Below are 6,381 nucleotides of genomic sequence, written 5' to 3'. Positions count from 1 at the left end.
CACACATACATACATGTAGTTAAAAAAAACGTTTTTTTTTGAGACAGGGTCTCCCTGTAGCCCCAGCTGTCCTATGTAGACCAGGCTGGCCTTGAACTCACAGAGATCTGCCTGCCTCTGCCTTCTGAGTGCTGGGATTAAAGGTGTGCACCACCACGCCCAGCTAAAATAAACATTTTTTAAAAAAGAAAAAAATTAAGGCTGGAGAGATGGCAGTTTAAGAGCACTAACTGCTCTTGTAGAAGATCAGGTTCAATTCCCAGCTCCCACATGGCAGCTACCAACTGTCTGTGATTCCAGTTCCAAAGGATCCAACTAGCTCTCCTGACCTCCATAGGAATTGCATGACATGGGTGCACTTTACACACTCATATACATAAAAAATAACAAATAAAATTTTAAAAAGAAAATCTATTCAGATCAACTTAGAGAAGACTGATTGCTCTGTAGGTATGGTAACAAGTAGCCATCAGAAGTGTTTTTTTTATCATTATTATTATTATTTATTTTATGTTTATGAGTGTATTGCCTACATTAGAACTGGTATTAAGCCTGTCCACTCAACAAATAATTGCCAGAAGTAAGCACATTTTTGCAGACTCCCTTGGCTAAACATGGCCATAAATGCCAAACAATATACCACAGCCTTACCCAGGGAAAGCCTTCTAACAAATGATGTTAAATACTTATGCCTTTAAATATATCAATACTTGAACTCCAAATCTTACGTAAGATTAAAAGTATGCTGTACTATAAGGAAAGACTGCAACAGACAGTTCTTTCAGGTACTGGATAGGGGTCTCGCCATCCCTGACAGTATATCACACAGTGTCAGGCTGGGCAGTGTGCTGACATGTTCTGCAAAGCAGCAGTGTTTTCTCTTCATGCTGTGGGTAGGAGTTTGATAGACTCGGGAGGCTCCCCAGAGAGGACTAGGGCATGTGGGAGAGTTTGAGCAGAGTGTGTTTCTAGGCTTTGTTCCTGTTTCCAGCCAAAAGTGGAATGTTCCTACTCTCATGGCCGTTAATAGCAAACATTAAATAGGACAGGGAATTATTGTTTGAAAGGGTACCAAATGCCTTCAACAAAAAAGGTAAGCAAAAAATCCAAGTAATAAGATCCAGCTGTGGCTGATGTTGCTCCAAAAAGAGAACACTGTTATAAATATGTCAGTGCTTTCCATTTGACACATTGCTCAATGCTACAATCCTGAGGCCTCCTATTGGAGGAAAAATAAGTAAGATTGTCTGATAAATAGGCAAGTAAATGACAGAGCTAGAAACCAATCATGTCACTAAGACAGTAAGGCCCTCATTCTGCTCTATGTATCAGTATTCCTCAAAGTCACAGATACCACTACAATCAAAATTACCATAAGCCAAGGGACTGATGCAATGGAATAGATAATTGGGAGGCTGAGGTGACAGGGTTGCTTAAGCCCTGGAGTTCAAGGCCAACTGGGCAACATAGTTAAATAAGTCAGGGAAAGGATGGATGTGAGGTCCTACCATTCCTTGAGGATCTGTAGACATTTAATGATTGCTGTGTAAAAGAGAGATTTTATTCACTGGTATAGCCACTGGTAAGTTGCACATGTATTATAATGAACCCTAATTAACTTTTTTAAAAGAAGCATTGCCTTAGTAATCTACAAAATATAGGTGTAGGAAAGGATTTTCTAAACCAGACAGAAGTTGCTCAGGAATTAAGGTCAACAATCAACAAGTGGGACCTCATTAAGCCAAAAAGCTTCAACAGGGGTTGAGGATTTAGTTCAGTGGTAGAGTGTTTGCCTAGTAACTGAATAGGCCCTGGGTTCAGTCCTCAGCTCTGAAAAAAAAAATGTCTGGTTACATACTCATTTATCAGAGTCTGGTTCTAGGATCCACATATGAGGGAGAACATATGTTGATTTTTTTTTTCTGAGTCTCTGTTACTTCACTTAGTATAAGTGTCTAGTTCCATCCATTTACCTGCAAATTTCATGATTTCATCTTTCTTTACTGCTGAGTAAAACTCCATCATATAAATGTGTGGAGTCTCTCCCTCTCCTTGTGGGTCATTGGCCACCATTTCATGAGGACAAAGGGAGCAGAAGCAATGAACGGGGTCAGGATGGCCAGTGAGCACTGACGGAAGAAAGCCCTTCCAGGGAGGCAGGTTCAGTGATACAAACAGCTCCAGACTCAGTGAAACAGCTCTAGATTCAGTGAAACAGCTCCTTTTATTCAGTGGGGGTTAGGGAAAATATAGTGTGGGGGCAGTAGCCAATGCTTCAGCTGATAGGTGCTCATAGTATGCTTTATTTACATGTGGCAGTAGGCTCCTATCATCCAACTACTGGGCAATGCCTAATTATCATATAGAAAAAACCTGGGGGTAGTTTTTACTCCAGGTAACTATGCCAATGGTCATGTTTTAAATGAGGCCAGGTAAGTGAGGCAGGAAGCTCCTGCTGAGAAAGGAGCCAACCTTAACAGCAGGGTTCCCCAACATAAATGAACCACATTTTCATTATCCACTCATAATGAATCACTTAGGTTGCTTCCATCTCTTAGCTATTGTGAAAAGAGCAGCAACAAACATGGATGTACAAGTGTCTCTGTAATAGGATGAGTTATTTGGGTATTTACCAAGGAGTGGTATAACTGTGTCAAATGGTTAGGTTCATTTGTAGTTTTTAAAGAGTTCTCCACACTGCTTTCCATAGGGGTTGTAGATGAGTGTTCCCCTTTCCCCACATCCTCTCCAACATTTGGTATCATTTGTTTTCTTGATCTTAGCCAGTCTGACTGGGGTAAGGTGAAATCTTAAAGTGGTTTTAATTTGCATTTCCCTAATTATTAGTCATGCTGAACATCTTTTAAGATGTTTCATAGCCATCTTCATCTTTTGAGAACTCTCTGTTCACCTCCTTAGCCCATCTTTTAAATGGGTTGCTTCTTGTCTTGGTTCTCTGTTTTTTGAGTTTGTTATATATTCTGGTTATTAAACCTCTGTCAGATGTGTCACTGGTGAAGATTTTCTCCCATTCTGTGGGTTTTCTGTTTGCTTCCTTGGTTGCCTCTTTTGATGTACAGCTTTTTAGTTTAATGAGGTCCCATTTTTTCATGCAATGCATCCTAGCTCAAAAAATTGTTATTGAATATGTCAATGCTGATGTAGTGAAATGCTTCTTCTAAATATGTGGTTATTGAATAAATAATTTTTTAAAAAAGACAAAAAGCTTCAGCAAAAAAAGTGAAGAGGAAACTCACAGAATGGGAAAAAATCTTCACCAGTCACACATCTGACAGAGGTTTAACACCTAGAATATATAAAGAACTCAAAAATCAAAGAAGTGAGAAACGAAATGATCCAATTAAAAGATGGGCTAAAGATCTAAACAGAGAGTACTCAAAGGAAGAAATAAAGATGGCTAAAAAACATCTTGAAAAGTGTTCACCATCGTTAATAATTAGGAAAATTAAAACCACCCTAAGGTTTCACCTTACCCCAATCAGACTGGCTAGGGTCAGGAGAACAAATACCAAATGCTGATGAGGATGTGGAGAAAGGGGAACGCTCATTCACTGCTGGTGGGATTGCAAACTCGTGCAGCCTCTATGGAAAAGTGTGGAGAACTCTTAAAAAAACTAAAAATGAACCTACCATATGACCCAGTTATACCACTCCTTGGCATATACCCAAAGGACTCATCCTATTGTCAAGACACTTGTACAACTATGTTTGTTGCTGCTCTTTTCACAGTAGCTAAGAGATGGAAGCAACCTAAGTGCCCCTCAACTGACGAGTAGTTAAGAAAAATGTGGTATATTTACACAATGGAGTTCTATTCGGCAGTAAAGAAAGATGAAATAATGAAATCCTCAGGTAAATGGATGGATTTAGAAACTGTTATACTAAGTGAAGTAACACAGACTCAGAAAAACAAAAGACGTGTATGTTCTCCCTCATTTGTGGATCCAACACCAAATTCTTTTAAATTCCATATCCTTTTAATCAGATGATGCTGTACAGCAGTCTCTTCTGCATGAAATAATTATCATCATCACCACTTCAGCACTGCTTGCTTGCTAAACATCATCACAATTGGGCTCATTGATGGTTGTGCTTTCATTAAAGGAGGGGCAAGCAGGGTCATTGGACCCTCACAGGAGTATCCAGCCACTCTTTCCAGCCAACTGTATGTAATTTGGCCCTAATCACACATGGTGTCCTGGATTTGGGGATGACTAAAGCATATAATCTGGAGAAGGCTAGGAAGAGAAGGCATGACCCATGCTGGGTAAAGGCTTCCCAGTATGTATACCCCCAGGTCACTTATACACCTCAGCAACCCCTCAGTCATCTCTGTAAGTAAGCTCAGTAAATCATTGGTTCCCCAGGAAAATTTTAATCAAACATTGGTTTGTCACTAGAAACTTACAAGGGGATAAACATTGCTTAGTATCCCCAGGAAAATAATTCTCACAACATATGGAAAGTTTATTTGTTAATGTCTCATAATTATTAAAAAAGAAAATGAGAATGTAAAAGATGTTGAAAGGATATAAGAATGGAGATATTTTCCAAAATATACAGAAAAAATCAGAAAGCCTAAGCAAGTGATGAAGGTCTGTGTAAGTTTGTTATGTTATATAAAGGATGAGACAAAAAATATATACACATAATCTTAAAATTTATTTACTTTTTTTGTTTTATTATTTTATGTGTATGTGTGTATTGCCTGCATGTAGGTAAGTGCAACCATGTCGTGCAATGACTGCGGAGGTCAGAAGAGGCTGTCAATCCCCCGGGACTGTAGTTACAGACAGTTGTTAGCTGCCATGTGGGTGCTGGGATTCGAACCTGGGTCTTCTGCAAGAACAACCAGTGTTCTTACCACTGAGCCATCTCTCCAGCCCCCACCTTAAAATTTCTAAGGTCATAGTTTAGTCAACTAGTTCAAGGAACAAAATATATGTCTAGTCAAGGTTTATCTGAGAATGTTTGGGTTTTGTCCAAGCTTTATCTACATAGCACTTGGTAATTAAAAGTATCAGACTGGTGGAACTAACCTTCTTGGATGTTTAACAGCCATACTTTGAGTCCTATACTAATCTGGTCACTTAAAGGATAGTTTTTGCTCCTTGTTCTCCAAAGTCAACTAAGTTCCAGGGGACTATGGACCATCTTTCAAAATGTCCTGTAACTGTGGCGAGTCACCTGTCCTCTTGTTCAGGGAGGCCATGGAGACCCCACCAGATGGACTTGAACCAGTGTCCAATCTACAAAACGGAGGGTCAATACAGAGGAAATATCTCATCCATGTTTCCAAGTGAAAACAGCCATGGTTGAGCAGGATCTTTGACTTATCTTCATATAGATGGAACTGGTAAAAGAAAGGAGCCAGGGGCTCCTCCCAAGCCCATATGACCCATGAGGAATAGATCCTCAAACAACCTTAAGGGTAAAAGTAAATTGGTTTATTTGAGCCAACTGTATGGTCTTAAACACCCAAAAGGAAAGTATAACCAAAGATTAAAGTGATCAGTATATTTCTTTAAGACTTCAAGAGATTTCCCAGACATTAGGCTTAAGTCCATATAAAATGTTATTTAGACAATTATTTCTCATTGATGATTTTGTTTCTAATCAGAAAGTACTACTCAGAGGTAAGATTTCAAACCTTGGTCTGCAATACTGTAGTGCCCACCTGTAGCTGAGAGAGAGAACCCACTATTGTTCTAAAATGATGGATAAATTTGTTTTCTCCCCCTATCTAGAAGCCTTTTCGAGGGAACTGACACTGATTCTAGCCACTACAACAGCTATCAAAGTGCCTGAAAACAAATCCTGAGTCCATCTCTCTAGAGTCCAGCCTTGGCAGACAAAAGAAAAATGAAGAGGAACACAATAGAAGGATGCTTTTGGAAGCCGTTGTCAAGAAATTCCAATGGATTCTGATACGAACATTTGAAATTTGCCCTGTTCTGACTTTTTTCTGGTTGTCTGTCTAGAACTTGTAATGCTAATTACTCTTGCCTTTACTTTCTCCTTCACATCTCCTAGGCACCAGTCAAGGACTTTCTTTTCTCCACAGTTAAGAGTTATGCAATTTGGGAGTCTTTTAGATAGACCCACTGAAGAAGTACCCCAATTGCCTCAGCACAGAAGAATCCAGAGCGGTCTGCGTCCCAATTCCCCAACAGCAATTTGGGTATCCTCTTCAGAGAATGGTGTGATAAGAACAGGAGGTAGGAATTGGCTAGGTGGGGTAAAAAGTCCCCGAAAGAAAAGTAGACAGCTTCTTGGCTAAAAGTCAAAATGTCCTTGGGACTCTCAGCAACCTACTCTGTTCCAAAGGCCAAAAATGTCAAAAGTATTTGGGAGCTCTTA

Source organism: Nannospalax galili, unplaced genomic scaffold, assembly GCF_000622305.1.
Source record: "Nannospalax galili isolate Female #2095 unplaced genomic scaffold, S.galili_v1.0 scaffold344, whole genome shotgun sequence".
Classification (NCBI taxonomy): Eukaryota; Metazoa; Chordata; class Mammalia; order Rodentia; family Spalacidae; genus Nannospalax; species Nannospalax galili.
This window is presented reverse-complemented; position numbering follows the sequence as displayed.